The 11920-nt window shown below is 37.1% G+C and overlaps 1 long non-coding RNA gene across 1 annotated transcript; it reads left to right on the top strand.

Annotated features, from left to right (window-relative positions):
* Positions 1-7761: 7761 nt before the first annotated feature.
* LOC148115463 (uncharacterized) lies at positions 7762-11384 on the top strand. The gene is made up of 3 exons (XR_015731948.1): positions 7762-7923; positions 9018-9122; positions 11170-11384. It is a non-coding gene; the product is annotated as an uncharacterized LOC148115463 (long non-coding RNA).
* Positions 11385-11920: the final 536 nt, after the last annotated feature.

Here is an 11920-nt window from a genome sequence, read left to right as displayed (position 1 = left end):
TGATACAGTAGCTTGGGAAGCAAGATAAAAGACGGACATCAAAGACAGAACAGACTTGATCTTAAGCAATGATAAACAAAAAATCTTTCTTCAGAGATAAATCTAGGTTCAATAAGTACAATTACGCCTCAACACAGGATCACAATCAAGCCTAACATTTTCATTGATAAGCAAGAGACAACAGTTAAGTGAGTTTCCCCCTCCCCCATTTTATGACCTTTCTTGCTACTGTTGCTGAGTGAATCACTGCAGTTGTTAAATTAGTAACCTGACTGTTAAATGAATCTGGCTTTGCCATTGACCTTGCTTGTCAGAAGGTCACAAAAGGGGATCGTATGACCCTTGGACACAGCCCCTGTCACACGTACATGACAGCGGCCAAGCATTCGAATGTTGATCATGGGACTGCGGGGATGCTGCCACAGTTGTAAAATGCGAATAATGATTATAAGTCATTTTTCTCCATGTTGTCATAACTTCAAATGGTCATTAAATGAATGGTTGTAAGTGGAGGACTACCTGTATCCTTTCACTTATGCCTAAAATCTTCCAAGGACCAATAAACTGGAGTATTTAAGATAAATCAGGCTCTGATGTCAGTTCTGGAGGGGTTGAAAAAAGATGTGGAGACTCTAGAAAGAGTGCAGAGAAGAGCAACAAAGTTTATTAGGGGACTGGAGGCTAAAACATATAAAGAACGGTTGCTCTGAACTGGGTATGTCTAGTCTGATGAAAAGAAGGACTAGGGATGACATAATAGCAGTGTTCCAATATTTCAGGGGTTGCCACAAAGAAGAGAGAGTCAAGCTATCTGAGGGCAGGACAAGAAACAATGGGTGGAAACTAATCAAGGAGAGAAGCAACTAATCAAGGAGATCAAAGGAGAAATTTCCTGACAGTTAGAACAATTAATCTGTGGAACAACTTGCCTACAGAAGTTGTGAATGCTCCAACACTGGAAGTTTTTAAGAAGAGATTGGATAACCATTTGTCTGAAATGGTAAAGGGTTTCTTGCTTGAGCAGAGGGTTGGACCGCCAAGGTCCCTTCCAACTCTGTTATTCTATTCTATTCTATTCTATTCTATTCTATTCTATTCTATTCTATTCTATTCTATTCTATTCTATTCTATTCTATTCTATTCTATTCTATTCTATTCTATTCTGATGAGACTGAAGTTCTTGGTTAGCTGAATTGAAAATTAAGGCATTGCTACTCAAACCAAGTGCAATTTTAGATAGGCAGTCAGGAAATCAATCTAATGCAGAAATATATTTTCTGATTTACTTGTCCTGAGTCTTTCAATTTATTACCTCCCAGCTGTTGAAGTGTGGCTGATGTGTTGGCTTGCAAGGCAATCTCTAGATTAGTCATTCTGGGCTTGCATAGAATTGTGTAACATTATTGGGTAAAATAAGATTGTGGTCATGCATTTGGCACTCCAGTCAAAATGTGCCCAAGTCTGCTATTACAGGTAATCCTCAACTTATAACCACAATTGAGCCCAAAGTTTCTGTTGCTTAGGGAAGGCAGTTGTTAAGGTGTGCCCCATTTTATGAGCTTTTTGCTATGGTTGTTAAGCAAATCACTATAGTTGTTAAGTGAATCATGTGGCTGTTAAGTGAATCTGGCTCCTCCCCACTACCCCGACTCTGCTTATCTGAAACTCCCTAGGAAGGTTGCAAATGCAAATACAATTGCAGGACCCCAGGACACTGCAACCATTCCAAGTACATGCCAGTTGCCAAGCACCCGAAATCTGAGCACGTGACTATGAGGCTGCTGCAATGGTCATAGGCATGAAGACTAGTCATAAGTCATTTTTTCCAGGGCTGTTGTAACAGTCCTTAAACAAACGGTACTAAGGGGCTATCTGTGCAGCATTTATGATTAGCAAGGAAGGTTGCATAGGACACAGGTAAGTTCACGGCAGGTAACTTCATGTCATCTTCTTTGTTTTACTGTAAAAGGCTGTGTGAAAGCCTCAGTTGGCCTTAGTTGATTAAAGCCATGATGAGTGGTGGAGGTCAATCTCTATGGGTCCTCCTGTTGATGACCATGGCATATGGAAGAGTGCAACTTAAAACAGAAGTAGATAGCAAACAGCAATAGCACTTAGAATTATATACCACTTCACAGTCCTCTCTAAGCAGAGGTTTACAGAGTCAGCATTTTGCCCCCAACAATCTGAGTCCTCATTTTACCGACCCTCGGTAGGATGGAAGGCTGAGTTAGATCAGATCAGATTAACAGAGTTGGAAGGGACCTTATAGGTCATCTAGTCCAACCCCCCACCCAAGCAGGAGACCCAATACCATTTCTGAGATGGCGGTCCAGTCTCTTCTTGAAAGCTTTCACTGATGAAGCTCCCACAACTTCTGAAGGCAAGCTGTTCCATTGGTTGATTGCTCTCACTGTCAGAAAATGTCTCCTTATTTCCAGGTTGAATCTCTCCTTGTTCTGTTTCCATCCATTATTCCTTGTCTGGCCTTCGGGTGCTTTGGAAAATAGCTTGACCACCTGCTTCTCTGTGGCAGCCCCTCAGATATTGGGACACTGCTATCATGTCTCCCCTGGTCCTTCTCTTCACTAGACTAGCCATGCCCAGTTTTTGCAAGTATTCATTATATGTTTTAGTCCCCTCAAGTTAACCTTGAGCCTGATGAGATTCGAACTACCAAATGTCTGGCAGCCAGCAGTCAGCAGAAATAGCCTGCAGTACTGCATTCTAACCACTGCGCCACCATGGCTCCTAAATCATAAGGAGTATGATTTAACAATGGAAACCACAGAAAGAAAATAGTAAATACAATGTGTGCCTCTGAAATGAAGAGAAAGGGAAAAGATATGGTGTTGATGAATGCATGAAGGAAAGACAAGATACGGGTTAAACTAGGAAGGAAAGAGCTAAATGTATCTCAGAAAGTATGAATTGGTGCTACAGGTAGTCCTCGACTTCCAACAGCTTGTCTAGTGACTGTTCGAAGTTACAATGGCACTGAAAAAAGTGATTTATGACCATTTTTCACACTTATGACTGATGCAGCATTCCCACGGTCACATGATCAAATTTCTGATGCTTCACAACTGACTCATATTTATGACAGTTGCAGTGTCCTGGGGTCACATGATCTCCTTTTTGCAACCTTCTGACAAGCAAAGTCAATGGGGAAGCCAGATTCACTTAACAAATGTGGCAAGAATGGTCGTAAAATGGTTCACTTAACAAATTTCTTACTTAGTAACATAAATTTGGGGCTCAATTGTGGTCGTAAATCGAGGACTACCTGTATTTAGTTTGCTATAGATATACGCAAAAAAGTAAGAATCCATAGTTTAATGATAATTGAAAGTTATCGCTCAGGGAATGATAAGAGATGATTTTTGTAAGAATTATGCAGTTTTCAGTGCTCATGTTTCAGAGGGGAAGAAAGGCATTCTGCTAGAACTATTAATTCAGTGACTATGACAATAAAAACAAGAATACAGATAGTCCTCGACGTACGACCACAATTGAGCCCAAAATGTATGTTGCTAAGTGAGACATTTGTTAAGTGAGTTTTGCCCCATTTTAGGACCTTTCTTGCCACATCTGTTAAGTGAATCAGAATTTAGTAACAGCATTGTTAAGTGAATCTGGCTTCCCCATTGACTTTGCTTTCAGAAGGTCAGAAAAGTTGATCACATGACCTGGGGACACTGCAACCGTCATTAATATGAGTCAGTTGCCAACCATCTGAATTTTGATCATGTGACCATGGGATTGTCACAATGGTTGTAGGTGTGAAAAACGGTCATGTTACATTTTTCAGTACCATTGTAACGTTGGACAGTCATTAAATGAAATATTGTAAGTCCAGGAGTACCTGTAGTTCTTTCAAAATGGAGAAGAATGACATCACATTGTCTAATATCTTGACTTAGGTAACCTATTTTTAAATAACATTATACTATTAGAAGCTGATAGAAAATTAACTAACAATTTATCAGCAAATTGCCTTCGGTTTAAACTTTCCATGTCACGTACCCTGGCTGATATAGCAAATCCACTTTTTAATTTGCTTATACATGTAAAATCTGTATTCTCAGAAAATTTCTGAAATGCCTCGGTGTATGCGCTATCATAACAATTTCCAGTTGACTGTAAAGTCATTTTCTCTCCAGCGTCATTGCGATACAATCTTCTTATCTCCTTTTGCTTGAAGTGACATGTCTGCCCATAATTCTGTCTATTTTAAGAATTTCCCTTTCTTGCTTGATAATGAACAAATATACTCCCATTTTCAAAAGCAACGCATCAGTTTCCTAAACGTTTTCCTCAAAGTGGCTCAGCAATTAGCATTTATAATAGGATGGTCCTTTCCACTTGGCTAAGGTGACCAAGGTTGGAAAGATTATGATGTCATAATCAGTTATCTCAAGAAAAATCAAGTCTCAGAATCATTTACTATATGTAAAAAAATTCCTTATTGAAGGATACAGTTCTACGATCCCTGAAAATTATTTCTCCCTTTTCAGTTCAATAAGAGAGAGCTACATCCTCAAGGAGAAGAATGGTTTGGACTTGGTTGTTCCTTCTGTCCTGACTTGACATTAGGAAGGAAAAAAAGAGTGAAGGTCAGAGATGATCTTCTCCTCTACAATGCCAGCATTATGGAGAAAGGAAGGAGAGAAGAGAAACCTTCAGTAACTTTCTGAAACTAGCAGTAGCACTTGCATGAATGATTTCTTACACTTCACAATTGCCATTTCACCCTATCTAAAATGGATTGGGAGTTGGGGGAACCTCCAGCAGAAGATGAAGTATATTGAAATCCTCAAATGATGGAACATTTGGGGCAGGAGGAGTTACCTTCAAATTTATTTTTAAGTTTGATTTGGCATTATTCATATTGTCAAATATGAATAATAATATGAATAACTTTAGTTTCAGTTTAGTTTTAGTTTATTTGATTTATATACCGCCCTACTCCGAAGGACTCAGGGCGGTGAACAGCCACAAGATAAAAAACACATAAATACAAAATTTAAAACAGAATAAAACCAAATTAAACAATTTGGCCGAAGACAGATTTAAAACAGCCCAAAAAATTAAAAACGAATTAAAATTTGCGTTTTAAAAAGGAAAAAAGGGAAAAATTAGGCCAGGCCATCCTGATGGAATAAAAAGGTCTTGAGAGCTATTCTGCAAAGTCACATTCCACTCCAAAACCCCCCCAAAAACTAACAACCCTACAATCCACACTGTAATAAATGAAGCATGAACCATCCAGTCATAAAAGTTTCTGAAGTTACCTGTTTCTGTTATTTAGTGGCAAACAACACTCTGACCATAGACTTGTTCTCCTCCATACACAAGGAGCTCAGATTGGCTTCAGTTTTACTAATTTTTAAGCCAGCCTGTCTGTTGTTGTTGTTGTTGTTGTTGTTGTAATGGATCCTTGGTGCTCTCTGAGCTTGGTTGTTTTCGTGCAGACATTTCATTACTAGCTATCACTGATGATGTTACTTAGTTTGGGTAATGAATTGTCTTTAAGAAAACAACCAAGTTCAGAGAGCATCAAGGACTCCTCATTTCAACCCTGAGCTACAAATATTTTCCTTTGTTGTTGTTCTGTTTGACTTTTGATGCTGGGTAAAATGGGACTGATTCATTTTTAAATTTTACTTTTGGACAATATGTAAGCCTGAATGCAGTGACAGCCACAATCAAAAGAAGCATAACAAATTTGTTTTAACCCGCAAAGCTGTTCTCAATTTTTAGGGGGGGGAAAAATGAAATGAGCAAATCAGCTTCCAAAACCGGTTGATTCCAAAGAGTGGGCACTGACATTGAAAAGGCCTTACATTTTTCATATTGAAAACTTTACATTTGACCTCCTCTATTAATAATTAGTCATACATTGAGATAAGATGTTATCTTGACGAGATGGTGGTTATTGATATTGGTAGGTGGAGCTGCATCATCTTAGGCATATATATTTGGTACAGAAATTGCTTGATAGAAGGTTCAATTTTCAGTTCCTAACTATCAAAAGAATATGGTTATGAAATCCATTTTTACAGTCTCTTGCCTTGTCGTAATGGCTTTAGCCATTGGAACTCACCAGTCGAAAATACCTCCAATAAAATTAATTAACTTAATGGAAGATATGAATGCTGCTTGTAAGAATCCTGGGGTAAATATTACATACTTATTATAATTGTAATTTTGTTATATGTTGGTGTACTAATTGTTTAACAAACGCAGAAAAATTATTAACGTACCGTATTTCCTCGAAAATAAGACCCTGTCTTATATTTTTTTTGAACCCTGAAATAAGCGCGTGGCCTTATTGCCATGCGCTCAAAAGCCTGATTGGGCTTATTATCAGGGGATGTTTTATTTGGGGGAAATAGGGTATAAATTTGCAAACTATGCAAGGACTGGATCTCCTTCTCTAAATAGTCTGAATGCAATAAATGTGATGTGGATCTCCAATTCTGGATTGTAAAGGAATATAATTATTATTTCAATTAAATATTCAGCTTTGTACATTAGAGACTTGTATTATTGTATTAGACAAATATAATAAACTATAACTATAACTATAACAATTAAACTGCTATCCATGCTCATTTCAGGAATAAAATATAGGGTACTAAGGGGCCTCGGCTATTAAATTATGAATCACAAAGAGCTGGAAGGTGCCATTCAAATAATTGAGTCTAACTCTTTGTTTCTTCCAAGAATTCAAATTTACTCAATTCTAGAGCTACATGATTTTGGAAGGGAGGCCAATTATCCTCCTCTTTGGATAATTTCTTATGCTACCCCAATCTTTTATTCTTAGGAGCTGTTTGCATCCTCCATCATTTCATATCCTGCATTCCTGAAATAAGCCATGGCTTTCATCTGTGGGACTTCTCTTTGATTAACCAGAATGCTATTCCAAATCTCTCAGATTATCATCAAATTATCGTAAATTCTAGAATAGCAGAAATACTAATCGTAATATAAGCAAAAGCATGTTTCCATTTTTTAAAATTTAAATTTATCATTTTATCATAGAAGACAAAACACAAAACAGCAAAACAAACAAACAAAATGAAACAAAACAGAAACCTACCTGATAGCTTTTTTTTTTCTCCTTTCAGCACCCATCCAGGGTGGATCCTACATGTTAAATGTTAAATTTAATTGACCACTGTTTTGTACGTGATTTTTTTTTCTTTTTTGTTATTGTTAGGGTTGAAGGCATGCTTTCATTTATCGACTGATATAATTGATATGTATATAGGATTCTGTATCAAAGCTTTGCCTAACTAAAAAGAAAGCCTGTAATTATCTCTTTATTCAGCTAATTCACTTCGCTCACTCAGAGGCCAGAGGGGAGGGGGGACTAAATAGGCCATGCATTACTTTGAAAGAATCCCAGCTGGTAAACCAAATGTTGAGAGTCTACAAACTCTGGCCACTGTTTGCTGGTGGATCTCAGTTTATTTTTCTTCTGCTTTTGCACTAAAAGTGACATGGCACATTTGCATTGCTTCAAAGCAGAGATAAGTAATATGGGGTCCTCCAGAAGTTTTGGTCTCCAGTTTCCCTCACCCAGCTGGAATGGGCAAAGACAAGAAACTGTGGCTATAGAACTCCTCAACATCTAGAGAGCAAAAAAATTCCTCTCTACTTTCATAAATTTTAAGGCAATATGATGGTGTCTGATTCTTACCTGGATACATAGAACAAAGGATACACCTGAACAATGGGTATACTGTATCACTGATGCTAAACAAGTTATTCTAAAGGCCAAGAATAGTTGGCTGAAAGGGACTAGTATCAGAAATGTTAGAATATGCTATATTTTATAACTAATTTCTTCAACTTTTCGACTTACAGAATGGGACCTGTGAGAGAGTAAATAACGTTGTCTTTAACGTCAATGTAAGTAAAACTTATTAGTAATTGCAGGAAGTTGATATCTATGCCATATATTCTTTGAACTAAGCCCAAGATAAGATTTAGGTTAGCAGGCCAACATGATACCAATTATTTCTCTTGGCACTTTTCAAAACCTAGCAGTTGAAAATTAGCATTATTATGGAAAGTATCAACAGAGTACATCAAATATTTTCATGCAACATTTACCATAAATGAACAGTATTTTTAAAACGATGTTATACTTTCTCATATTATTACAAAAAGGCATGTTTTTTCCTCAGTGTAGTATATATATTATTCTCAGCCAGTGTTTATGGTTTAGATCAAAAGCAAAATTGGAGCATCGACATAATATGACATAATATGTTGGAAATGTTTTCCAAATTGTTCTGGGCTGGACCAAGTCCTACCATTAGACAAAATGAGGCAGCTAACTTGAAGTCAGTTATTATATACTCTATATTTTGCTGTAGTCAGGATTCTGAAGGACTGTTCATTTTTAAGAGAAGATTACACTGCTAATCTTGTTGGGTTTTACCCATGAAATAGGTAGAGATCATCTCTTGATCTTCATTTAATGCAGCTTTAGGATCCTCATATCCTGGCACTGTGTCATTCTAATCAGATCTGGAAGTGGGTTTTTGTATTTCAGACCTTGAAACTTTCTCTTTAAACACCTTAAGGTTAACTTGATCTTTAAAAACAAGAGGGAGTTTTACTAGAAAATATGAAGAGAGATTTCTTGGAGGTCAGAAAAACATAGAGTTTATATTCATAGTGGAGAAACCAATATTTCCTATCGTAAAATCTTGCCCACTATTATTAACAGTTGGCTTATAATTTAACTACAGTAACTTCTGTTTGAAAACTTCAAGTGTAAAGGAGCTCTTTACACTTAGCTGTCTTTTAAAAAGACTTATTTTATTGTTTCAGTGAGGCATTTAATGCCTTTTGTCAGAACAAGATCTGTTTTTCTTTCTGAAAGTTGAATACAAACCTAAAGAATTTTTCCCTCTAGTAACAAGGCTGTATGAATGTTGTATTTGTTCTATATTATGGAAATTGGATTGAAGACTTTGTTCCCATTTTCTTTGTAGTGTGAAAAACAAGCTTATCAGCACACTTTCTGCCAAGTCAACCATGCTCTGTTAGGCTGCAAAGATTTTAACGTATCAAGAAGAGCCTTGTCTGATTTCCATGAGGTAAGTATTTCACTTATAAGATGATTAAAGCTCCACTCTCCTTTATTCAAAGTTTCTAAAACTACTAGTCAAAGCATGGAATTATAACAAAATTATTTGCAAATGACTACAAATGATTTACTTCATATTCCTTTATTTGTCCAAATATTATATGTTAGTTAATATATTCATTAATTAAAGTTCATTTCATTACTTTGTTCTTCAAATAGTTTTCCTCCTATTTTTTTTTTAAATAATTCTTTTTACCTTAAAAGACATGTATGTTGGCCAGATGAGCAATTAAATGATCTATTATATAGTATTATCCCCATTCTGACATGGAAGTTCGCCATCGGTCAATTATAACAGAAATCATGTGATTTAAGTTCTATCAAGATAGTTTGTGACGTGTTGCTAAAATCTGTCATTTGGTTAGCAACAGTTGACTGAATGTAGGCAGGATCTGACAAAAGCTGACAATTCTTAGGCCAAAAATATCTAACAGTGGCCTGTCAGAGATCTGTAGATTGGTATAGATCAGTGTTTCTGGAATGCTGAAATATATAGTCAGTCCAGGAAATGCTGCAGACAAAAAGCATCCCCTGGGAATTGGCCCACTTCTCCTATGAGTTAGCTGAAGGATTTTCAAAGTGAAAAAAGAACAGCAAAGCTAAAATTCCTGACCATCTTAAGCCTTTTAAAAAATAAGTAGAAGAGGGAGCATATAATTAGGAAGATGAGAAACATTAGCCTAGTTTTATTCCTGCATTTATCTTTCCATGGACTGGTTAGAACAGAAAAATCCTAAAAATACCACTCAGGAAGAATTGATTATCATTTTTTTAAAATGTCCCAAATGTGCGTACAGGTAGTTGTTGACTTACAACAGATCATTTAGTGACCATTCCAAGTTACAGCGTAACTCAAAAAAGCGACTTATGACCGTTTTTCACACTTATGACTGCTGCAGCATCCCCATGGTCATGTGTTCAAAATTTGGATGCTTGGAAACTAATTCATATTTATGATGGTTGCAGTGTCCTGCGATCATGTGATCACTTTTCGATAAGTAAAGTCAATGGGGAAGTCAGATTCATTTAACAACCATGTTACTAACTTAAACACTGCAGTGATTCACTTAACAACTATGGCAAGAAAGGTCATAAAATGGGGCAAAATTCACTTAACAATTGTTTCACTTAGCAACATAAATTTTGGCCTCAATTGTGGTCATAAGTCGAGGGCTACCTGACCTCTGAAAGCAGCTGGCGGCTTCCAGGTTTAAAAAATTCCTTTAAACTAGAATAATGTAAATTGTTCTAAATTTTACTTACCGTATTTTTCGGAGTATAAGATGCACCTTTCCCCCCCCTAAAAGGGGGTGAAAATTTAGGTGCATCTTATATGCTGAATGTAGCCTCACCCACCCACTGGCCCCCACCCTTTGGCCTCTGCCTCGCAGCAGTTACCTCCTTGCAAACAACCAGCAAGAAAAAACAGCTCCTTTCAGCTTCAGCACAGCCTAATTAGCACAAGCAGTTTTTTTTTCCTTGTGCTAATCAAGCTATGCTGAAAATGAAAACGAAAGTAAAGCAGGCTGTTTGCTGTTTGCTGCAATGAGGCAAAATTGCTCAGAGCCTGAGGTAGAGGGAGATTTCTTTCTTTTTTTTTAAATTTAATTTATATGTCGCCCTTCTCCGGAGACTCAGGGCAGCTTACAATGTGCTCAGCAATAGCCTTCATCCTTTTGTATATTTATACAAAGTCAGCTTATTGCCCCCACAATCTGGGTCCTCATTTCACCTACCTTAGAAAGAATGGAAGGCTGAGTCAACCTTGAGCCTTGGCAAGATTCGAACCTGCAGTAATTGCAGGCAGCTGGTCTTAATAACCAGCTTAATAACAGGGTGCCTTAGACCACCGTACTACCAAGGCTCTTTTTCTTCTTTTCCTCACCAAAAAAGGTAGGTGCGTCTTATACTCCAAAAAATACAGTATTTATATAGTCGGTCAAAATATTCTAGGAAAAGATTTACTAATTTAAACTCTTTTCTACTTTTTTTTACAGGGCAAATGCACTTCAAAGAGAAGCTATATCCGTTTGAAGGATTTCTGCTCAAAAATGCTGAAATACCTTGAAAATTTTTATGGAAGATGTGCAAACATAGAGAAAGGGGTTTGATTGAACATTGCTTAATGAACAACTCTACAAGGAGAAGATCTATTTTGTAGTGAGAATCCGACAACGTCTTTTTAGCGGAAATACAGCCCTTGATATTTTTCTAACGATCAAATGTCATTCAGGTTTTTTCTTTTTAAAAAATTCTGGACAAATACGGCCATTAATTTATTTAATCACATTCTTGTATATATGATGCAGATCTGCGCTGGCAGCTTCCACATGTACGGGTAGTCCTCGACTTACATCCGCAATTGAATCCAAATTTTTTTGTTGCTAAGTGCGGCATTTGCTAAGTGAACTTCGCTCCATTTTATGACCTTTTCTTGCCTCAGCTGTTAAATGAATCACTGCAGTTGTTAAATCAGTAACCCAGTTGTCAAGTGAATCTGGTTTTTTCCCATTGACCACGTTCGTCACAAGGTCACAAAAAGGAATCACATGACTCCGGGACACTACAACCGTCATAAAAATGTGAGTCAGTCTCCAAGCGGCTGAATTTTGATCATGTGACCATGGGAATGCTGCAACGGTTGTAAAAACAGTGAAAAAAGGGTCATGACTCACTTTTCCCAGTGCTGTTGTAACTTCAAACAGTCATTAGATGAACGGTTGTAAGTCAAGGACTACCTGTACTGTA

This window comes from Pantherophis guttatus, chromosome 2, assembly GCF_059756535.1.
Source record: "Pantherophis guttatus breed Tessera chromosome 2, ASM5975653v1, whole genome shotgun sequence".
NCBI classification, from domain to species: Eukaryota; Metazoa; Chordata; class Lepidosauria; order Squamata; family Colubridae; genus Pantherophis; species Pantherophis guttatus.
This window is presented reverse-complemented; position numbering and strand designations above follow the sequence as displayed.